This window comes from Rhinolophus ferrumequinum, chromosome 20, assembly GCF_004115265.2.
Source record: "Rhinolophus ferrumequinum isolate MPI-CBG mRhiFer1 chromosome 20, mRhiFer1_v1.p, whole genome shotgun sequence".
In the NCBI taxonomy this organism is placed as follows: domain Eukaryota; kingdom Metazoa; phylum Chordata; class Mammalia; order Chiroptera; family Rhinolophidae; genus Rhinolophus; species Rhinolophus ferrumequinum.
In genome coordinates, this window is record NC_046303.1 from 34,623,475 (window position 1) to 34,648,940 (window position 25,466).

Below are 25,466 nucleotides of genomic sequence, written 5' to 3' on the forward strand. Positions count from 1 at the left end.
AACTGCTCACAGCCTAGTGAACAAGAGAGTGGAGATTTGAACCAAGTTTGTCTGGCTATAGACTCCAGGAGTTTAACCACTGGGATGTGTAATTCCTCCTTAGCTAACTATAGTAAAGCTTTTTAAGAACTGTTAAATTAAAAAAAAAAAAAAAAAAAAAAGCTATGGGTCTTCACTAAACATTAAGCAACGTTTTAGATAAAACTGTTACTAAAACAGATTTGATGGTCTCAGACCCACAACAATTGAATAAAATGTCTCACCTCTACATAGACACCTGTGCGTTGGCAGAATATTTTCCTAACAGGATTGGACAGGCTTGAACTTGTAGAGCTGGAACTTTCAGAGCAGGAACTTTCACCAAGAAGAATGAGGTGAGTCATGAGGCTTGAGGGTTACTGTATTGTGAATGCTGGGAAATCAGGCTTTTGTCTTTGACTTTTAGTTGGATATCATTCCAAAGTTCACAGATGGTTTTGCATCGAGAATTGGGCTGCTATCAAGACATATTCTAATGCAAATTTATTTCATCTTTCAGGGCAATTAGAAAGTAGATAGCTAAAGCACAGAAATATAAAGCTCCTATTTTCTGAACTCAATTTTCACACATCAAACTAAGTGATCGAGCAGGTTCATGTCCTACAAAACAGATAAAATTGCAAAGAGACACACCCCTGAGATGAATTAAAAACCTGTGTCCTGCAGGATCCCTACCTCTTACTAGAAAACCTTAGCATGCAGCTCAGATAGTGTAACGCTTGTGACACCAGCCTGGAAGGGCTAAGATCTTGGGGATTAGGGCGCAACACTCTGTGTAGAACCAATATGGATATTGAAATTTCAGCTCTTCTGGCCCTGTTTCCAGAGAATTGGAGTAGACAGAAAAATAGGATCTCCTTTAGCCCTTCATTTCCACCTACCCTTACTCCCTGCTGCAAATGGCTGTCACAGTTGCTCTGTCCTCACACATCAGCCACCAGAGAGTGCCAGCGTTGTTCCTGCTGCACAGCTGCCCTCCTCCCAGTCAGTCAGTGATGGCTCACAAAGCCCTACAGGGCCTATCACTTCACCGACCTAACATCCTCCTCCCGCTATTCCCAAGTTTAGAGAGATTTTTTGTCTACAGTAAAAAAGCTCTTTCAGCTAATCCCAGTATCCAATGGTAAACCGGGTCTTTATAGTTTACTCTTTTTGCCATCAGGTAATATGTCTTCCCAAAGTTGATCTATATGCCATCTTTATAATTCAATCAAAGGTTTCCATTCAAAGCATTTCTCACCAACATTGAATCCAAACCCACAATGGCCCCTGAACCCGCCCGCGCAGCCATAATGCAGTCTCATTCTTTCCCAGGTACTTTGCAAAGAGCCACATCAGTTTTGAATGAATAAATATTTCCATTTATTCATTCATTCAACAAATACTTATGGAGCACCTATCATGTGCCAAACACTCGACTTAGTGTTCAAGATATAATACCAAACAAGACAAGCATCTCTCCTGTCTTTACAGACCCTTCATTCTAGCTGAGTGAAAGATATAGAAAGGACAGCTGAAAAGGATACAGAACAAATACTTATACCATTTATTATACATGCATGCATGAGTTCATTCCAGTTGGTATAAATTGTGTTGTCTTTTGTTGGGAGTTATAGACAACTCTGGATAACTTCATCAAAGAAAGGAATGCATAGGAAAGTCGTAGAGGTGTCTAAGAGGATACAGAAAGAAATAAACAAGTGCAAGGCTCAAATTAACTCTAGATCTCTGGTAGAAGTTTATGTATCTTCCTTCTAATGTGCTTCAGTTATCAAAACTCCAAGTCTTTCAGTCTAAAAGGGAATGTCTTTGGTCCATCTTGAGTGTGGTGTCTGCCCCTGGACTAATTGATCAGACCCAGGGAAGCTGGTCTCCATGTACAGACATCCCCGAATAATGGATTAAGATCCCAGAGACGAGGTGAGGCAGCCTCAGCAAAATTGTTTATAGAGCAGAAGTAATAATTGCCCCAAGAGCATCGGACCTAATTTTGGGAAGGAGGTGGACTCGACGGAAATTTCACTGTGGATGAGACATATAATCCCATCACCTAAAAGATGGACAAGAGTTAACTAAGCCAGAAGGAAAGCATGGGAAGGAGAGAGAGTAGGGCATCATGACAAACAGAAATGGTGTTTGCAAAAACTGGGTAAGAAGAAGTAAGACATATTTGAGGACCCATGAGAAGTCTGAATTATGGCAAACAGCATATGTTAACTCTAGTGGTCTGGAGGTCTTGTCTGGAGCCTCACATCCCTTTCATCAGCCCTCCCAGGAAGCCAGTGAGACTCCTGGTGGCCAGCAAGGTCACTGCCGAGCTCCTGGGCAAATTCGGAGTGGGCTCTTCTCTACTGTTATAATAGAGATAGCTCACATCTCTAATTTATGGTTGTTTATGCCTTCCAGAAATATTCATCCTCTTTTCAGAAATACATTGGCTTTTCTTTTTGAAAAAAGGGTTAATTAAAATTCACTTTACCTACTTTCTCTAGATTTTGTAAATAAGCCAACTGATCTTTGTATGTATAAAACAGACCTATGTAGATTCTAGCAGAATTTTAAATAGTTTTCAAAGCAGCTCTTGAATTTTAAGAGCCTATAAAATTATGTTTCTATTAACCTAAAGCCAGAAATGGAGCTATTTTCTTCTTTTGAAGAAATAGTATCTATTAGGAGTTACATATGATGATTTGACCCAGATTTATTAACACTTTAAGGAATAATTCCAGATAGCTATTGTAATAACTGCGGTGACTTGAGCTGAGCAAATGTGGAGGTCTGTGGTGGATTAAAGATGACTGCAAATTCCTTGCCATTCCTCACATTAAGAGATGGAGTCTATTTCCCCTCCCCTTGATTCTGGGTTGGCTTTGAGACTTGCTTCAACCAGTAGTACAATGAAAAGGAAGTGACACTGCTAGTTGCCAATGTAAGTCTTCAAAAGACAGGTGTTTTCTGTTTTTGTGCTCTTGGAAGCCAGCTGCCGTACTGTCAAGAAGCTGTAGGACTACTGAATGATGATAGGGAACACAGAAAGGCCTGGGAGGCTGAGGTGCTATCTTGTGCATTCCAGTCCCAGCCATACTCCCAACTGAGTGCAGCTCCTAAGTGATCTCAATTTTACACTGTGAGCAGAAGAACTGCCCAGCTGAACCCAGTCAACCCACAGAACTGTAAGGCGTAATACATTTTTGTTGTCTTAAGCCATTCAATTTTGTGGTGGTTTTTTACACAGCAATAGTCACTGTAGAGATTCTATGTGGATTTCTTTACCATTTCTTTAGGAGGCAATGGATTTTTTGTTATTGTTGTGTTTTTTGTTTGTTTTTAGAGGTTTTTTTTTTTTAGCATTTTTGTTTTACTATGCTTTTTATTGTTTTACTAACAACTATTACCAAAACTCATATAGCAAAAAAGTTTATCTTCCTCTTACCCTTTACCCAGTTCCACTCCTAGAGACAACCACTTATGGCAGTTCCATAGGTATTTAAATATAGGCACAAATGTATATATTGTCTTTTTTTTCATTTTCTTCCTCTTTGCATGCAGATGGTTAGTTACTATGCACATGGTTTTGCACCTTCCTCTCATCACTTACCAATGTATTTTCGAGGTAGTTCCATACTCAACACACATAAAGCTGCCTCATTCTTTTTCGTGACTGCATAAGAGTCTACTCCACGATGTACCATGATTTATTTAACTAGTCCCTTATTCATGGGTATTTGCTTCTAAGCATTTATTACAAATAAAGCTGCAACAAGTATCTTATACCTATATTAATTTGTACATATGCAAGTATATGAGGTCTGACAATTAAGTTTGTGAACTTGTTTGCAACGATGTTGCTAGCCTGTTTTGACATCAGAGGGATTATTCATTATAAATTTGTACCAACTGGACAAACAGTTAACCAAGTTTACTATTTGGAAATGCTGAAAAGGCTGCATGAAAAAGTTAGACGACCTGAACTTTTCACCAAAAATTCATGACTGTCGTATCACGACAATGCACCAGCTCATGCAGCCCTGTCTGTGAGGGAGTTTTGAGCCAGTAAACAAATAACGGTATTGGAACACCCTCCCTACACTCCTGATCTGGCCCCCAATGATTTCTTTCTTTACCTGAAGATAAAGGAAATATTGAAAGGAAGATATTTTGATGACATTCAGGACGTCAATTGTAATATGACGAGAGCTCTGATGGCCATTCCAGAAAAAGAGTTCCAAAATTGCTTTCAAGGGTGGACTAGACACTGGTGTTGGTGCATAGTTTCCCAAGGGGAGTACTTTGAAGGTGACCATAGTGATATTCAGCAATGAGGTATGTAGCACTTTTTCTAGGATGTGTTCACAAACTTAATTGTCCGAATACATTTCTAAGACTGTATTCCTGAAAATCAAATTGTTGGGCCAAATGTATATATATTTTAATTTTAATAGCTGTTACCAAATTATCCTCCATATACGTTGTACCAAATTGTACTCTTACCAGCAGAAGGTGCGAATGCTTGTATCCCAACACATTGTCTAACACATCTAGACCAAATTCCTGTTATTTATTGTAGTTTTACAAATTTTCTGATAACCATAATTTTACCTCTTCTCCTTTACTATTTTATATTGTATTTATTTCTCTTATCTAATTATGTTGGCAAGTTTTTTTTAGAATAACATTATATAATACTGGTGATATTAAGCATAATTGTCCTATTCTTGATCTAATGAGATACTTCTACTATTTTCTGATTAAGGATAAATGTGGCATTTGAGATGAGAGATATTTATTTTATCACGTTATCATCCATTATCAATATTGAGAATTGTTATTAGAAAGGATGTTAAATTTTATCAAATTTCAACATCTATTCAGTAATTATATGAGTTTTATTGCCTCTAACCTGTGAATATGGTGAATTATGCTAATAAATTTCCTAATACTGAGCTATCCGTCCATTTTTAGGTAAGCCTCATACACTTGGTCATAGTGTATTAGTCTTTTGATATTTTGCTGTTACCTAGTTGCTAATAATTTAATTTAGCGCACTGTATTTTTATTTATAAATGAAACTGATCTGTTGTTTCAAAGGAAACTTGACAAACAAAATATTCCATCAGACATAAGAGCAATAACTATATGATGGATAAACCACCAAATGAGAAATTCTAGAGAATAGAGAAAATGTTGAGGACCAAATTTTGGAGAATATTTATGTTTTGGGGTAGGTGAAACAGAAATGGCAAAGATACAAAAGCTAGACGTTAATGTCATAAAAGCCAGCCAAGAGAGCATGCCATGCCTGAAGAGCAGAAGTAAAAAGTCTTACACCTCCTGGTGGATGAAGAGAAATGTTCTAGTAAGGAGAGAAAGGCTGAGATGCACAGTGGATGGGTGTGTCAGGAGATGTGTGTAATGGATGAGGTGAAGAGTTCAAGGTGATGCTAAGGGAGGGGTCTCCAGCAGAAGTAGGGGTTGATTTAATCTTGGAAGGGAGGAGTCCACTTCTTCCCAGAAAAGGAGGACTGGGAGAGAAAATCCAGGAAACCCTGAGGTGGCAGGTAGAAAAACCAAAGAAGCGCACATCAGATAATTGGATTCCAGTCCATTGGAGATAAAGATCTTATGCAGAGAAGGAGGAAGCCAATGCTTACAATAATGACTTGTTTGGAGCAATATCAATAATAAAAGAAATAATCGTAAATAGGCAAAGTAAGAATTAAAAAAATCTTAAATCACAAGTGATAATTCACTGCAATTTTTCCAGCAATTGGAAGACAAAAATAATCAATTTTCTATAGAAAACATTTAAAAAAGAAAAAAAAGTTGGCAGATTTGACCTCCAGGGCTCAATGCCTAGCCCATACATTACTCATCCAAGCGAATTGCCTTTTCTTTTCTTCTGGAGAGGAACTCATTTTCCAGAAGGGACACAACCTGAAACAAGAGAGATGGCTCTTCTTTGGACCTAGAAGTCCCCTTCACTGAAAGGTGGGCAACCTCTGGGCAAGCAAGCATGTACAAGAGCCAGGTTTGGTAGAAGTAGCCACATGGAAGCTCTTCTCCTTCCTGGAAAGTCTATTTCATGTTCTCTCAAACAAGAGAAGGGAGCCGTCCATGGAAATCATTAAATGTTCTCAAGAGTCCTGACTGTCTGCAACGCTGAGGAAGAATCACTCTGACTTTTATTTGTTTAAATGGCTGGTGTTAGTTAGCAATGATATCACCAGAAGCTATTAAGCTTAATATGAGATGAGATAATTTATAGGGCTTATTAACATATGACACTGGACATATTGTGCTCCTGTAGTTCATTAGCTGGTGATTTTGGACAAGTTTATTTAATGATACTGAGCCTCAGTTTTCTCATCTGTAAAGTGGCTGTTATAAAAATAGCTTCCCTGATTACCTCATTGGGGAGTTGTGTAAGGATCAAATGAAATAATGAACATATAGAACACTTTGAAAACACTCCCCAAACTAAGGTATATGTCATAAGTTATTTGTGAAAAAAAAAAAAAAGCTTTGCTTGCTATAAACACTCATCCCAATCCTGGGGCAAACTAGTGGGAGAATTTCCCTCTTCTTCCTTTTCCAAAGCGCAAATGAAGACAGGATTTCCTTTCTTCTATACTTTTGGGAGGTGCCCTGTTGGACTCTGAATGGAATACATTGATGATTTGCTGAGCTTCTGGAACCCTCTTTTGCAGTCACTCTGCCCGAGTACCAGCTCGTCACCCGTCTAGACTATAAGCACAATTTGAGGGCTAGGATCGCTGGCTAAATAGGAAGCGTCTGCCTAGAACAGGGTCAAGAGGATAAACACTGACATAGGCAAAAACCTTTGATTGGCATGCAGAAGAGAGAAATAGTATATTTTCAAGAAAACAACTATTAAATGCTTGATGGATGCAGAATGTTCTGGTTTAAAGATATGAACTCAGGCACCAGACAGTGTGGATTGGAATCCCAGCTCTGCCCCTCACCAGCCGTGGGAATTTAGGCAAGTTGTCTAACTTCTTTAGTTTTTCTCCCTCTACAATGAGGAATGTAATGGGCCCTCCTTTGTAGGGTTACTATGAGGTTTCAATGAGTTGATATTTATAAAGCACTTGGAACAGTGCCTGGCACACGCACGTGGTACATAGGGATTTAGTAAATAAATTATCTGGAAGATGGTATTTACTAAGTCAGACTCTGGCATTAAACCTCTATGTTTGTTTGCTAATTAGAGAAGGCACATGCCATTGATTCCACACTGCGTGCAAGGTTTAAAGAGCCTATGCGTGTATAAACCTAAATGTAAATATTTTCAGAGACATTCCTCGCATTTGGTGTGAAACCCATACACAGACTCCTTACAGATACTTTCTTTAGGCAACCTCAAACCAGGATGGAGACCTGGTGTCAGATTGGGCAAAGTGTAACCTCTTCACTCCTCAGCTGCTCTCTCTGTAGTAACGCAATAAAAAGTGTTGGCTTCACAAGGGTGTCATGATGATGAAAATGAGATAACGTTTGTAAAACTCTCATTGCTTACCGGGAGAGACGCCAACTAAACGCAGATTATAATTATTAACATCATCTCATATCCTAATGGAGAATGGTTTGAACACCATTATCTTATTAAATGACTTAAGCCGATCTTAGAAATTACAGTGTTGGGGGCGGGGCGGGGAGAAGGTGTTGGATAGTTAGGAACAACGGACACCAGACAGCTTCCTGTGTGAAAGTTGTTAAGAAGGCGCCACCAGACTCTGCTGTGTGAAAACTCACTAGCAGAACTATCCGGGGTCCCCTGGGGCAACGCTAAGAGGAGAGCTTAAGCACTTAGCAAATATGGCTCTCTTGAGGTTTCCCTCTGTGATTCCTGAGCGTTACCAAGTCCACAGGAATCTGGAGTGGGAAGATTTGGAGCGTGAATTTCCTACCTGCAATTCATTAGCCACATGGGCTCACAAAGCTTTTCAGAATGGTTTAAGATTTTTGTGGAACCAATGATGTTAATCTTTTCCTGCCTATTCCAGGTTTACATGAGACAGACAGTAGGTGACAAATGCTAAATAAGTAAATTAATGAACTGTGAGAGGCAGAAAATCTTCCTATGAAATTCTACTATTCCTGGGGGACAGAATATTCCAAAATGATGAGAGACATATAATTGGTGATAAGCAAGGTGATTTGGGGTGGTACAATGATGAATATTATATGTATGTATGTATATATACACACACATATACAGATATATATATATATATATACACACACACATACATATCTATATATGAGTATACATGTATATGTATGTGTGTGTGTATAAAAGTTAAATATTAGGACATGAAACCTGTGCATTCATGGATATTATTGCTTAGGACAAAGATAAAGTTGGTAGTTGAAAAAAACAGTTGGCAGTAAGGAAAACAATGTATTTGACTTAAAGAAAGAAGTTAGGTAACTAATATTAATAGAAAATAATATTGCAGTTTTAGAGCAAAAATCATGAGTAAAGTTAAGGAAACACCATCTTAGAAGAAAGATAAGAGAGCTTTTGTTCCTTGGTTTCAAATTTCTAAGTACGGGATTTAGATCCCAGGGCAGAATTTAGAGAACAGTGATTTCTTACATCTGGATTGATCGCCACTGTTTGTAAAGCAGTTTTACAAGCTTTCACTTATTTTCAGCTCAGGCATAATTATTTCTGTTTAACAGATGAGGAAACAGACTAAGTGTCTTTGAAAAGTTGTGCAACAGCAAGCTGACAAGTGAATAAAATCTGCATATGTTAGAATACTGTTTAGGGAAAAGAGCCATATGCGAAGCGGTTTTTACACAGGAGAGAACTATTTACAAAAACTAGGGGTCAGTCATTTAACTCTTGGAAACCTGCATTGTTACTGATAGTTCTGTTTCTCCAGGGTCTTCCATGTACCATGAGCACTGTTCCAGGAGCTGAGGTCTCATGGGGGATCACCAAGTCTGTTATTTCAGGGGTTTAATTCTGGACCTAGGTAACACAGCACGCCCAATTAGGCTTCTAGTCATATTTTGCTTGAATAGCAGGGTGTTAAAGGTTTTTCTAAAATATATTGTTCGTATCTAAGAATCTGGAGCTATCATATAAAAATCTGGTTCCTGGCTTTGCTTAAAACCACGTGAAGATCTGGCAGGGCCAGGTCTTGGGTTCCTGCTTAGCTGGTCCTCGGTGCAGGCTGTGTGCTCTCCAGGCTGACATGGTCCTTAGCTGGGCTTACATCTCTTTCACTTTAGCTCCTACAAAATTTCATAGCATGGTTTTCTGCCTCTGTCAGTTAATTCATTTACCTATTCTCTCGCTCATATCTTTTTCCTTTGGAAGCCCAGGTGCAGAGAGTGATCTGGATAAGTCAGCAACTCTTACAAATCAGCTCTTACGAGGGAGTGATAAAATGAGCACAGTGGACATTAACCTAAAGAGTGAAAAAACACAAGTTGGGAGAAATCTACCATATTTTTATAAAACCTAAGGTTAAATATTAAATTGATAATACATCATGTTGCCTGCAAAATAATTTTTCCTGCTTTGGCTGTTTATAATTTTTTTCCACACCATTTGCCATTCACACCACAAATTTGAGAAATAGACGAGGCAGGAATTATTATTCATATTTTATTAGGAAACTGAATGTCTAAAGTTGAAAGACGTTTCTTAGAAACAGAGCATGAGACAGGGATTTGGGTGCAGGCAATTTCTTTAGCAAGTGCTCTTCAGGAAAATCCTGTGAGGGAGGGAGTGAAGCAGGAGAGGGAAGGGGAGGGATGTGGTCTGGGAGAAAGTCCACCAGGGCCTGGAGCATGGTGGAGGGTTCTGGAGCATTAACCACACCATGGAATTGCTCCCTCTTGGGACCAGAGTGCTAGCCTTTTGTAATCCTTATCAATCAGTCATTGGCTGTAGCCACCCAACTAACAACTAACGTCCTGGGGGAGGTGGCTCCTCAATTAACCCAGGGCATCTTCCTCAGAAGTGGGGGCATCTATGAGCCTGCAGCAGCCACCATTCTACAGCTGGGGGTGCTTCACCAGCTCAATAAACAGATCTGGGATGGGACCCCACAACAGCATCTCCCAAAACACAGAATGCGTAGTTACTTGCAGTGAGATTCAGCTCATAGTCCTGTCTCCTTAGGCAGTGCATGTGTCATGCAGGGACTCTGGTCCCGCTCCCTGTGCCAGAACACAGGACATGGTGAGGCCAGAAAGGAACACCAATGGAGCCATAGATAGGGGAGTCATACCATTATATTCTCGCTGGTGGCTGGGTTGGAGACACAGGAAGCAGGAGCCACACGATCTGCAATCTACCGTCCGCTTCTTTGCCAACCAACCAACCAACCAACCAACCAACCAACCAACCAACCAACCAATCTCCTTGCCAGCGTAGCCACAGCAGCTATATTAGGTGACTAACGGCTAACTGATAACAGCTGATGGCCACCCAGCCACAGCGGAGGACCATCTGATTACAGCTGATGGCCAACTAATAACCGAGCCAGCACCTTTCCACGTGAGGCCGAGAACCTGGAAACTGCTCTCTGGGACTCTGTCCCCACAGCGTACGTATACACACGTGTGCACACACACACGCACACTCACACACACGCACACTCACACACATGCACACATGCACGCACACGCATGTACACATCCATACACAGTATGTTTCAGGAGGTGGCAATTTCAGAAAATACATGAGGGTTCCTTCCCAAACCAGAAAGTTCTCAGTCTACATTTTAAGAAATTGAAAGAAAATGGTCCCACCTTTATTAAATAAAGTCCAGTTTCATAACTTATTCTGTGCAAACTATGGAAAGAATCGAAAATCAAAGTCGATACAGTTTATAAATCAATAGATAAAGATAAATGTATACTTATACATATACCTGCACACAAATATAAAAATATATATATATATATGGATATGTAGTCTATGTATGGATATAAATACAGATAGATACAAGATGTGATTGTTTATGTTTGTCTGGGAAAAATACCTTGCCACAGAAAATGGAAAAGCTTTGTGTTCAAAGGGTTTAGAAAATAAATTCTCCTTTGACAGAGACTACTAGCCTCTTGGGATTTGTCATAAGAAGGAGGAAAGAATTTCCAAGAAATATCAGGTTGTCCTTCTGGCATATTCCTACTTTGTTCTGAAACAATTTGAGCTCAGAAGCACATTTCATCGAGTACAGAAATTATAGGTTTTGCTAAGTGTGAATAGAAGAGAAAAAAATGAGACCCAAAACTATATTTTTAACCTTAAAAAATTGAGATATTTAACAGAATTCTCCTTTTTAAATGATGCTAATTATGTATACATCCTTCATGATGGGACACGGTCAATATTAGCAATTGTGGCATATAAGGGAGGAAATAAACAGGCAAAAGTTCAAGGTAAAATACAGTTGATTTTATTTTATTTCTTCCCTGATTTCTTTCCATAACACCTTCAAGATACCATCCCAAAGCTATTATCATAACTGAATATTTTACATAATGGAAAGCGCGGGCACCTCAGATCTTCTTTTGCATGACAAATGCTTAATTAGAAAAATAATAGGATAGAAATGAAATTGGTATTTACTATGACTGGAACAGAGAATTATCCTGGAGAAGAAAATTCAGTTTTAATTCACCAAAGGCAAAAAAGAAAAAGAAAAAAAAAAATCAAGCAAGCAAGCAAAGAATCTTTACATGATGAATGCTGGAAACAAATCAGACTAAAGTACATGGCTTGTGTCCATAATGGGGATGGGAACTCATTCTCTCTCTCTCTTTCCCTCTCTCTCTCTCTCTCTCTCTCTCTCTCTCTCTCTCTCTCTCTCTCTCCCTCACCTATCCACCACCCACCCACCACAAAGCTCAACACAATGAGCAAAAAGAATGTGATATTAAAGTGCTTAAATTAAAGAAGTCCTTTTTAATTGCTTATGAAAAAAATTCAGGCCCTCTAAATGTTGCATTTCCATCAGATTAGATAAAGTGTATAACAAATTAGTGTATCGTCCAATTCTGCACTGCATTACAACCTAATTATAACTGTGAAATAATTCAGTGTGGAACCACATGCTAAAATATGGTAATTGCTATTGTATGATTTTTGAAGAAGTAGTTGTGTTTTCCTGTGTCTTTTTGAGTTAGTGGTGATTTGCTGCCTTTGGCCAGTGAGTCAGAGCCACGAGGCACTTCCTTACCACAGAATCTGAGAACTACATTAGTCTCCCCTTGGCATTTATTTGCAGATTTTCATTTCTTTAACAGGAATACATCTTGTCATACAAAAGCAGATGGGGTTCCACACAAGTTGGGTCCCTAAATCCTTTGCCCATCTCAGTCCTACTCTTCCAAAGGTATCTAAACATGTGCATGAGATGTATACAGTTTTTGTCAAAATTCTTTTGGGGGAATATGTACAAAAAGGAGAAAGCTTTGAGTTATTTGCTAAAATGCTGGGCCATACAACATTATGTGTACTTCACTCCCTTGCAGCTGATGTCATTGAATTTACTCCACAGTTGATTTTGTGTTTTCTTGTCTTTTTGAAAATTAAGACTTTTTTTTTAGAGCAGTTTCAGGTTAACAACAAAATTGAGGGGGAAATTCAGAGATTTTCCATATACGTCCGGCCCCCATACATGCACTGTCTACTCTCTTATCATCACTCACCAGAATGGAACATTTTTTTAGCAAGGACAATGCTCATAATCACCCAAAGTCTATAGTTTACATTACAGTTTACTCAATGGGTTGGGCAAATGTATATATAATGACATATATCCATCACTATAATATTGAACATTTTCACTGCCTTAAAAATCCTCTGTGCTCTGCCCATGCTCCCCCGCTCCCTGTCAACCACTGATCTTTTTACTGTTTCCATAGTTTTGCCTTTTCCAGAATATCACATAGTTGGAATCATACAATATAGGGCCTTTTCCGATTGGCTTCTTTTATTTAGTAATGTGCATTTAAAGTATTTTCATGGCTTGATAGCTGCTTCTTTTGTAGCGCTAAGTAATATTCCATTGTCTGCATGTACCATCGTTTATTTATCCATTCACCTACTCAAGGAGATCTTGCTTGCTTCCAAGTTTTGGCAATTATGAATAAAACTGCTATACACATCTGTGTGCAGGTTGTGTTTACTTTTTGAAGTTTTTACTTCTTCTAGATCAAGGACAAATTGAGACCACCAGGTGGGAGAAACTCTTCAAATTATTAGCTATGAATTGTGTTGCCTTCAAAATGCTATATAGTAGGTACTCAACTGATTGGAATATCTCAGCTATCTCTCTGTGTGTATGTCTAATTCTCTTGTCACCATCCCACCAGACTTTGGCCCAATGTTTATTTGGGAAAATTATGAAGAGAGGGCCCATCCCTGCCTCTGTCTCTAAGTAAATAAGAAATTGCACAGTATTAATCTCTTAAATTCTACTTCTTTTTCTTTTAGCTGAGGGGTCTGAGCTGCATACTGTTTGATATCTACCACTTAGTGTCAAATCCAAGACAGAGAAAATGATGCTATGTATCATCAAGGATCATCTGCTTTGTGACAGGCAGATTGCTCATATCTCAGGCTTGATCAGAACATCCATCCAGCTTTCACATCACCTTTGAATGAGGACAGCAAGAAGACTGCAGTGGTCAGGACCCCAGATTTTATTAAACAGGATTGAAATTGGAAACTATTTCAGTTCACTATTCCATTTAACTTTTTTTTTTTTTTTTTTCCAAAGTGCCTACCACTATACGAGGCTCTGGGACTTAAAAACAAAATAAGATGCAGTGTAGGGTGTGGGAGCATAATGTAACCCCAGATAGATTTGAAGATACAAGATCGAAAGGAGCCCTGGAGGGCCGGCCCGGTGGCTCAGGCGGTTGGAGCTCCGTGCTCCTAACTCCGAAGGCTGCTGGTTCTATTCCCACATGGGCCAGTGGGCTCTCAACCACAAGGTTGCCAGTTCAATTCCTCAAGTCCCTCAAGGGATGGTGGGCTCTGCCCCCTGAAACTAAGATTGAACACTGCACCATGAGCTGAGCTGCCGCTGAGCTCCTGGATGGTTCAGTTGGTTGGAGCGTGTCCTCTCAACCACAAGATTGCCCGTTCGACTCCCGCAGGGGATGGTGGGCTGTGCCCCCTGCAACTAGCAACGACAACTGGACCTGGAGCTGAGCTGCGCCCTCCACAACTAAGACTGAAAGGACAACAACTTAAAGCTGAACGTCACCCTCCACAACTAAGATTGAAAGGATAACAACTTTACTTGGAAGAAAGTCCTGGAAGTGCATACTGTTCCCCAATAAAGTCCTGTTCCCTTTCCCCAATAAAATCTTAAAAAAAAAAAAAAAAAAAAAAAAAAAGGAGCCCTGGAACCTGAGCTGTAGGTGCAGAGTTGGAAGCAGGCAGCAGGCATCCAGCAGATGAAGCCACCAGGGAAAGCCGGGGGAGGTCCTACCTGTCTGTCCTATTGCTGCTGCCCAAATTCAGGCCAACAACACTGCTTACCAGCACCAACTGCAAGGGACTTCTAATTGATCTCCCTGCCCTCAGTTCTATCCCCTCAAATCTATCTTCTTTGCAAGTGCCAGAATGGTCTTTCCAAGATGCAAATCAGACTTTTCTCAACGTTACTTAAAACCCTTCAGCGGCTTGCCTTCAGCTTGAGGACCATGACCAAGCTCATCAGCAAGGTCTCCATGGTCTGGCCCTGCCTGCCTCTCTCCGTGCTTCAGCTCACACTCACGTCCTGGGAAAGCAACCGCTCATGTGCCTTTTGCACTAGGGCTCTTGGGATGCCCCCTTCCACTCAGCCTGTTCTCAAGACCCTGGAATTGGTTGTCACACCGCTCTGGGTTTGACTGAGGCTCTGCAGCTTCCCAGCTCTGTGACTTCCCATCTGTGACGAATTTTGACTCCTGAGCCTCAGTCTGTAATGTGGGCATGATAATGGAATCTGCTCCCTAGGACACTGTTGTGGGAATTTAATGAAATAATGAAGGTACAGAAAGTCCTCACTTACCATCGTCAATGGGGTCTGCAACTTTAAGTGCAATGATGCGTAATGAAACCAATTTTACCACGGGCTAATTGATATAGACAATAGTCAAGTTCCCACTATATCTCATCAATGTTCTAATGAAATGACATTGAACGAAATGATGTATGTAAGGATCTGCTGTCCAACACAAGCCAAGTTCCTCATATTCAAGTGTTCAGCATATTTTACCTATTACTACTATCTTTTTTTTTTTTTTTAAGACTTAGCTTTGGCTTAACCTTCTCCAGGAACTTTTCCCGATTCTGCCTCGAATTTCACAGGCTGTATTAGACACTTCTCTCAAGCGGTCCTTTTACCCTGGGTATAGCTCCTGTGTTGGTGTACAATAGTCATTGTCTTACATCCATGTTTTTGTTTTAGACTGTGAGCCTCATGAGGGCAGGGACCTGTCATCATAATCATCCTCCGTGTCACATTGTCTGGCTCTGTGCTGGCACCGAGCGGCGCTCTGTTTATGCTGCTTGGACACCGAGTGACACAGCCCTGAGAAGACAGCTGAGGCAAGAAGGAGCCTGAGTGTGATTTGCCATGCAGAGGGATGCTTCTGTCACCACAGCAGGATCCAGGCTGGGACACAGTGTCACAGAAGGCAGACACCCCAGAAGACACCCGGGAAATAGGTGGCAGTATCCATCGAAAGAGGCTGGACAATGGGCTCAGGACCCAGAGGCAAGAGAGTGAGTCCAAGGCTTCCCAAAGCACATTTCCCTCTATTCCCTTCGGGGAGGGAGGCCCCTGGGGTTCATCCTGATTAGAGCTGGGGAGAGGGGCAGGAAACAGGGCAATTTCTCACATCAAACAGACACTGAAAAGAAAAATCCTGGAAAATCAGCGAAACTTTTTCTACTTGATTAACACTGTGTTTTTACCATTAGAAATATCATGGAAAGAAAAGGACGTCTACTGGTTTGGAAAGTTCCACCTGGGTGACCACAGAGAAAGAGTTATTTCGGTTATGTATACTGCATTATGGTGTTCTAGATTTTGACTCAAAGAAAGAAAAGGCGCTCTGAGATGGTCACGGGCCTTAGCAGGTGTTCAGCATATTTTACCTATTACTGTGTGAGCCCTGCCCACACAGAACAGGACAGCAGGTTGAGAAAAGACATGTCACATCAGCAGAGGCAAGCCTCTCTTTTCCTATGTGTCACAAAATGTATGTGCATGCTTTATGGGCAGGCCTGCTTTGGGCATCTTTTTCCATGTGACCAACAGAAAAACAGAAAGTCAGACAGACAGAGAGCAAGAAGTTCTGAGAGCTGCTTCATGGTTATTGTTACTAAGGAAACCAATTCTTTCGTATTCATGTGTTCAGCACACAACCCCACTGAATCTCTGAGGCTGAGGTGGTATCACAGAATGGCACGTGGGAGAGGAAGGGACGAAAACAGCTAAATGGAGAATTATGGAAGCTGTTGGAGACTATGTCAGTAATTCAGCCATCATCTGTGGTTTCTGGTGGCTTTAAAAATGAGATCATTGCCAGCATCAAATAATTTAAAGAATGATCAGGAGCTTGTCCTTCCGCTGTATTTATATAATCATATTCATGTACTATCCACACACTGGGAAGAAAAGCCTCTCTGAAGGGGATGAAGATCCTTGAAGTCTGGGTCTATTTTGAGAAAATTATCATTGTTTGAAAAAGGCTTCTGAAATGTATCTCTGTCTGTTGTCCCTAGTCCAAAAAGCCTTTCCCTTAGTATCTAAAGATTGGGGTGGCAAATGTACTGTTAAGGACCTCAAAGGCCACATTTTCTTTGGCAGACGGTGGAAGCATTGACTCTAGTTGCTGAGCATCCATCTCAAAATATAAGAGAAGTCAGTCCCACAACTCCAAAAGGACACCTCTAATTTTCTGACTGGCCTGTGGTGAGGGAGAGGGGCAAAGGCCTTCAGAATAGAAAGAGTGAAGTCGCTGACCAGACTCTGAGTGAAGGAGCAGAGGTAGAAGAGACTCAGTGTAGAGCATCCACTCCTCATCCCCACTCACCCCCAATCATCAGTGATGCTCAGTGAGTTTTGCAGTTGGGATGTTGACCAAATAACAACTTTCCTAATGAGAATTCCAGCAAGGGGAGAGCTAAGAACTCCTTCTCTCCTAGAGAAATCCTATAAACTAAAACACTTCTTAAGTGAAAAACAGGGCCATGTCCCTTCATCTCTTGTCTGCATGGCTGAGGGGAAACCCCTGGAGATTCTAGGACATCTCTTGGCTTGGACATGCAAGCATCCCAGGGCACGGTCATGTCACGGACATTCTTCCTCATGTTCAATCAACATTCGTTGAGCACCAGCTGCATTCAAAGCCTTCCACTGGATGCAGTCAGAGATGTAAAACTGTGATGCAGCCTCATAACTCAAAGAACACGCAATCTACTTGCTGGTAAACAGAGTGAAAAATGTAAATGTGAGTGGATCATATGCTTCATTAACATTCTTAAAAATTAGTAACGTGACCTGGATTTCCCTGTCCAACTCTCCGCCTTCATCTCCGTGGACCGCTTGTCCATGCTGTTCCTCACACTGGCTTCTTCAAGTCTCCTGTTTCTGCCAACTCCTGTCAACTTTCAGATCTCGGTTCCAAAGTCACTTCCGCCAGGAGGCTTTTCCTGGTTCCCATGTCAGGCCCCCTGCTACATCTTCTCATCACACCCTCTTTTTCCTTTGCTGCAGGAATTACAGTTTGGTGATATACTTATGTGATTGTTTGATATTGTCTGTCCTCGCCCGTTAGATTCCAAGTTTAATGGGAGCAGAGGCCGAGACAGCTTTTCTCATCACTGAGTCCTCCGTGCCCATGAGAGGGCCTGGTATAGAATTGGCTCTTGGCAAACATTTCTTAAATAAATGAATAAATGTACACAATGAAGTATGTTAGAAGGTAAGAGAAACAAGATCCTAAAGCAGAGGGCTGTTAGACACTGTGGCTGGGGGCTGGTTATTTTTCTCCCAAAGATTTACTATGTGCCCTGAACATATAGAATGCTTGTGAAATGAATGAAGTCTGAACTGGGAAAATCATCTCTTATTTTTCTCCTGTTTGTGTGCTTGCTTTCATGATTATATAATACTTGACATAAGCAGTGATGTTCAAAAACCCATTGTGTGTGTGTGTGTGTGTGCCTCAACATTATGAAAAGATAAACAACAAACAATAACCAGGCAAAGATTTAGGCTTTAGCTGAGGGGCACTTCTTTGTCATTTCTACCAAAACTAGATTCTGGCCCATGAACTCTGTAGTCAAACACTGGACAACTTCAGTTTTCTAAGAAAGAACTCCTGACTGTTTTGGCTGCGAACATTGACCTGAGAAGCAAGCTTCTGTCTCATACATTCTTAGAACTGGAGCTACTGCTCATTCATTCATTGATTAGTTGACTCACTCATTGATTCATTCAACACCCGTTTATTGAGTACCCACAATATACGAGTTACTGAAGTATGGTACCCACCATATACCAGGGATAAAAATAGTCAAGGCCCCTAACAGTTTACTCTGGACACTACATCTATGGAAAGGTGACTTCACCCTGGCATGAGAGTTGGGAGACAGATACCTTTAGCACTCAGCACTTTTTCCTTTGCAGTGATGATAAAACTCATCACACTTACAATGGCAGTGAGCTCCAGGAAGGCAAGCCCGCCTTTATCTTATCCATCTTTTTACCTCCAACAACTAGCACTATCTCTGGCACATAGTGGGCCCTCAGTAAATATTTGTTTATTGACTGAATGTAGCTAACACTTATTATATGAGCCAAGCCCGGTGTTCTGTATTTTAACATGCAGGGCTTCTTTTAATCCTCATACCACCACTATGATGCAGTTGCTATTATTCTTTTCATTTTACACATGAGGAAACTGAGGCATGGAAATGCTAAGGAGTTTGACAAGAACACGCAGTGAGTGAAGTGACAGACCCAGCTTTCAGCCGAAGTCTGTCTGATGTATGAGGGTGGACAATTAAGTTCACGAACTCATCCCAGAAAAAGTGCCACATACCACATTGCTGAGTATCACTGCAGTCACCTTTGAAGTACTCCCCTTGGGAAGCCATGCACTGATGCCAGTGCCTAGTCCACCCTTCAAAGCAATTTCGGAACTCTTTTTCTGGAACGGCCATCAGAGCTGTTATCGTATTACCTTTGATGTCCTGCATGTCATCAAGTTGTCTTCCTTTCAATATTTCCTTTATCTTCAGATAAAGAAATAAGTCATTAGGGGCCAGATCAGGTGAGTAGAGAGGGTGTTCCAATACAATTATATGTTTAGTGACTAAAAACTACCTCACAGACAGTGCCCTGTGAGCTGGTGCATTGACATGATGATGCAAGAGACATGAATTGTTAGCGAAAAGCTCAGGTCGTCTAACTTTTTCACGCAGCCTTTCAGCACTTCCAAATAGCAAATTTGGTTAACTGTTTGTCTAGTTGGTACAAATTCATAATGAGTATTCCTTCTGATATCAAAAAAAGGTCAGCAACATCGTTGCAGCAAGTTCGTGAACTTAATTGTCAGGCCTTGCATACCCACTATACGCCTCTGCTTTTCTGTTAGGTTGAACCATAGTAAATTGCTTATATTTGGCCCTTTTTAACATACAGAAATAGCAAATGTATAAGTAGGTCAGTAATATCAGTACTTATAACCTAATATAAGGAGATGAAATAAATGGTTATACACAGGGTGCTGGGGAAGCAGTGGGAACAGGACAGGGGCAGCCTGCAGGCAGCCTGGGATTAACTGGCATTTCAGGTGTAAGGAGGGGAGCAGCACAGATACTCACTTACTCCCTCACTCAGCACATGTTTTTTATGGCCCCACTGTGAGCCAGACCTTGTGCTCATGTAGAGAACAAGCAGAGCTTGGAGTCATGCAGAGGAGACAAGCATCTAAAAAAGTGTTAATGTTATAATGTATTTAGTGACGATCAATCAACCAGAGGTTGTCACAGAATAGAAAAATGGGACATTAAAAATTTAAGACAGTTAGGCCGCCCGGTGGCTCAGGCGGTTAGAGCTCTGTACTCCTAACTCCTAAGGCGGCCGGTTCGATTCCCACATGGGCCAGTGGGCTCTCAACCACAAGGTTGCCAGTTCAACTCCTCGAGTCCTGCAAGGGATGGTGGGCAGCGCCTCCTGCAACTAAAGATTGAACACGACACTTTGAGCTGAGTTGCCAATGAGCTCCCGGATGGCTCAGTTGGTTGGAGCACGTCCTCTCAACCACGTGCGCCCTCTGCAACTAACAACGATAACGGAACCTGGAGCTGAGCTGTGCCCTTCACAACTAAGATTGAAAGGACAACAACTTGACTTGGAAAAAAGTCCTGGAAGTACTCTTCCCCAGTAAAGTCCTGTTCCCCTTCCCCAATAAAATCTTTAAAAAAAAAAAATTTAAGACAATTCAGCAAAAAACCGTATTCTGGTTAAGTGCATGATCATAAATTTAAATATGTTCTTCGAGATTCTATGATCAAAAACAGGGCGTGATCACTGGGCTTTCCCTGGCTATAATTAAGGCAATCTGTGAGCAGGCTGTGTGGTCACGAGCAAACTTTTGGGATAAAGGTGGCTAGCTGTAACTACCTCATCCGCTATCCTGGAAGACTGAACAGACAGGAAGTTGTAGAGTTGCTAACTGGTAACTTTCATTCCAGCGCTAGCTTTCTATTGCTTTTGTAATTCCCACAGCCTTAGCCAACAAAATTCTTCCTAAAACAATGAAGCCTCTTCACTTCCTGAAGGTAAATCTAAAAAGTGCCCTTGTGGGAAATAGTCACCTCTAAAGTCCTATTCACCGCAGACAGCAGCAGTAGCAGTGCTGGGAGTCCTCTAAGGGAGGAACAATAGAGATTGATGGTGCCATCTGTCTCTGGTAGATTGACATGTTTATGTCACCTGTAGCTATAGGTTTTAGCAGCAGTATTATTGATACCCAAGGAGGAAAGAGGTTTTAGCAGCAGTATTATTGATACCCAAGGAGGAAAGAGACTAAGAGCTGGAAGTTGATCTGATTCAATATGATATTTTCTCATCATAGCCTATTGCTTCTCTTTCTCTCTTTTTCTTTTCTTCCGCACCTCTGCTGAGTTCTTCTTTTTTTGCTTTTTCACTCATCTGGTCTACACCAAATCAATGATTTCTGAGGTTTAATTGAGCTGAGTCTCTATCAAAACTTCCTGGACACCAAACACTTGTTAACAATGAAGAAGAGAACATGAACTAGTTGACCAAATGAAAGGAGTCCCCTGGAACTATAGATAGAGCCTCAGCACTCAAAACAAGAATAAGGACACCATTAAAAAATCTTTGAATGAAAATTGCCCCTCACTGTTTTCGCCAAAGCGTTGTGTATTTCAATCATTTCTCTTCTGGTCTCCAATACAGTAGTAGTCTTTGGATAATTCAAAAATGTCATATTTTCTGTATAATTTATTTTAACATAAATTAAATCTTTAGCCATTGAATAAGGAATGTATACAAAATCTCTACCTTTTTCCCCCCTCTGGAGTAACTAACTCTCCGTAGGGTTGTGAACAATGGGATTTGTGTTTGAACAAGTTGTTAAAACTAAATCTTAGGCTTTAGGAATGAATCACATGTGGCTTAGTTATTTTTAAAAATAAATAAAGTCTAGGGAGGGGGGCAGAGGAAGAATGGTCTAAGGCGGGAAAGAACAAGCAATTCCTTTTCATGAATTGCAAGACATAGTCTAAATACAAAAAAGAAGCCTCCAGTCGTCTCTGAGGGTTGAACATCACTCCTTTGCACCCCCACACCCATAAACATACTTTCATTTGCCGGCCGGCAAAGAAAAACCTCTGCACCCCTAAAATTTCTTTACACTTGGAAAATTGATTGCACACTCTCCCTAGCTATGGCTACAAAACTTGTATTCCACAGAATCAAAATCTTATAGAAGAGAGATTTTGTTGCCTTGAACGAGGTTGGGTTGGGAACTGGCTTGTCTGTCCCAAAAGTTGTTATTTTAGTCCCCTGTGAAGCATGTAAAGCTAGACAATGGCTTATTTAATTCTTTTGCACAGCAGGATTTCTAAAAATTAGTATTATAAAGCTTCTTACCCAGCCTAACTCAAATCCAAGCATTAGCAAGTCTTAGAGACTAGAGATGGAGTAAGTGAGTGCTGCTTGTTGGCTGCTTGAGGATTCTTTCTCCTTTGGGACAGGGGCTGCCTGGCTTTGTGAAGCAGGAAGCCTATGAGGGACATAGAACAAAACCCCTCTGTATAATATGTGGTTTCCTGTGAGGCAAGTTGTCACCTCCAGATTCAAAAGCAACAGGGTAGGCAACGTTTCCCAAGTACTTATGGGGGATAACATTCAGTTACAGATAATTTTAAAAACAGAGACCTCACTCCCAGAACTCCAAGAAAGTCACAGTCTTGGATTTTCTCCCAGTCTACAAAACTCATCTTGATCAGCGAGCAAACATACTAGACAGTGCCTCTATGTTGTTCTCATCCAGAGGCGGCGGTGATTTTTACACAAGTCTCCAAATGTTTTGAAATACCTCCCCTCAAGAGGTGGAGTCTAATTCCCCTCCCTTAAAACATGGGGCTGGTCTGAGTGACTTGCTTCTAATTAAGAGTAAGTAGCAGAAGTGATTCTTGTGGCTTTCAAGGCTAGTTCATCAAAGGCAACACACTTCTGCCTGGCTCTCTCTTGAGGTACGTTCCTTTGGAGCATGGAAACCACCATGCTAGAGAAACCACAGAGAAAGACCACGTAGACACACAGCAAGATGGCTGCACAGAGACCCAGCAGTTCTAACCCCAGCCATTCAAGCCTTCCCAGCCCATGTGCCAGATATTTGAGCAATGAAGCCTTTGAGTTGGCCCCAGCCTCAGCAGCGTCTGACTGTGAAAGATCATTAGTTAGAACTCCCCAAACAAGCTGATCGAGAATGTTTGATCCACAGAGATCATGAAAGATAAGACAAATGAATGCTGTTTTTCGGCCACAAATTTTGGGGGTAATTTGTTTCACAACAAGAGATAACTGCAAATTGGGAAGGTACCTAGAAGTGAGCCATTGCTATAATAAAACTTAAAACATATGGTAGTGGTTAAGGTCCTGAGTGGAGGGAGGAGACTGAGAAAGCTTTGAAGAGGCTGTTTGTGAAAGGTTAAAGGAAAGAGAGGAAAGTAGTGTGGATGATAAAGGGGCTACCTACTAAACCTGACATGCTCAGGGGAGGCCAGCGTGACAGGCCCTACAAACTCAGAGGCTGAAATTAACCTCACAGGATGGTCTGAACATAAACATTCCTAACTAAAAGGAGTTCATGGTGGGTAGTCACATCCTATGCCTGTAGCTTCCTTGACAAAGGTCAATCTTTACCTTAAGGGAGGCTGTCTAGTATCTTTTTACACCTAAGATAATAATATACCCTTGGCATGTCAGAGTAATCCCTTTTTCTGGATCCCTCGGTGCACACACACCACACAAGAGCAGCAGACTATGGAACCCCTCATTGTTATCGTGTTCCCCGAATATCCTCTCTATGAACTGTAAATGTTAAGTATCCTGTACCCACCATGTAAATGAAGTGTGTCTCTCCATTTTACTTTTTTCCAATCCCAGAGATTTCCCTGCTTTGCTTTCTCCTACCCCTTTAATCTACAAGCAATGGATTTCATGTAACCCTCTGTCATACCAAGTCTCAGCTCCCACTCCCAGCACAAGAATGCAGGACTTGGTGAGGCCAAAAAGGAACACCAACGGTGCCATGGATAGGGGAGTCGTACCACTATACTCTCAATGGCGGCTAGTCAACACACAAAAGCAAACATTTGCCAGTACCCCAACGAGGGGTCTCCCTGCACCCCCATCTTGCTGGCGGCTGGGCGAGACACAGGAAGTAGGATCAACATGATCCGTAGTCCACAATCCGCACTTGCTAACTGCAATCCGCTGTCTGCTTCTCCGCCAACCAAGCAACCAACCCCCTTGCTAATCTCACTCCGCACCTGCTAGCGTAGCCACAGCAGTTATATCAGTGGCCAATGGCTAACTGGTTACAGCTGATGGCCACTTACTACCCAAGCCAGCACCTTTCCATATGAGGTTGAGAGCCTGGAAACTGCTCTCCTGGCTCTGTCCCCACACCCTCCTTACAACTCCTCTTTTGATTCTAGTGTATAAAATAATCCGCAAAACTGCCATTCTCTGGAGCATTTTCTTAATTCGTTGAAATTTTGCTTCCCAGCAATTTTCATCAGTTTTAAACTCATTAAAGTTCTCTACAGGTTTGGACATTTCTATATCAACAGTATGTTGGAAGCTGAAAGAAAGGAAATCCTGGTTATAAAGTGGTGGAAAGTCTAGTATTTTCACTAGTGATAACATGGAAAATAGAAAATGTACCTAATAAGCTCATGATCTAGCATGAGTATTAAAAGTGTCGCCTGATTCTTTTAGCTGCCCGTAGTAAAATATGAGGGAAAAGAGATGACCTCAAGAAAGAAAGGTTAAATATAAAACAGCCAAGACTTTTGGGGTTCAAAAACCAAAACTATTTCTCAGTTTTATCTTCTCCAGATGGATAATGAGGCTAACATTAAAATATGTAATTTCCATCTAAAGATGAAGGCAAGGGTATGGCTCTAGAACCCTTTGTTAAGACCACAGACTTAAGGTAGTGAGTGCCTCACAGATTTTCTCAATCAAAAGTCCCTCTTAAGATCTTAAGGGCACACCTTTCAGATATCTCCATTAAACAGAAATGCTTCTAAAAATCTTAAGGGCACAGTCCCACAGTTGCTTTTAAAGAAGTCTAATGAAGAGAAAAATCTCATGTCAATGAGATTTGTGGATGTGGTTTTTGTCTAATGGAGTGAATCCCAACAAGATTGATGGGAATCACATAAAGTGATGAAGAGATTTGTACTAATGAAAACATTGCCCGATCAGACTAAAAGGGACAGGGCTAGCGTAAAACGAAAAGGGGCTTTTGGACTCCCAAAATTCTATGAGAAAGAAGCACGCTGAGTAAACTACTCAGCTATAAACATGGGGGTACACTTGATCTAACAGGAAGGATAATTTGGAAGGGGGGACCAAGAGCCCAGAGAGCGGAGCCAAGAGCCATGGAGAATCATTCCTAGGAAACTATACTGAGCTCTAATCAAGGAACTGGCAACATTACCTGGCTGGATTTCAGAACTGCTACAGACTGCTGATGACTTGATGGCCACAGACCACTGAAATACGTATAGTGGCTATCCTATGCCTATCCTACCAAAGTATGTTGGGTGAGGGAAGCAAAATGTCACTTGAGTCCACAGATCTTCAGATCAAGAATGG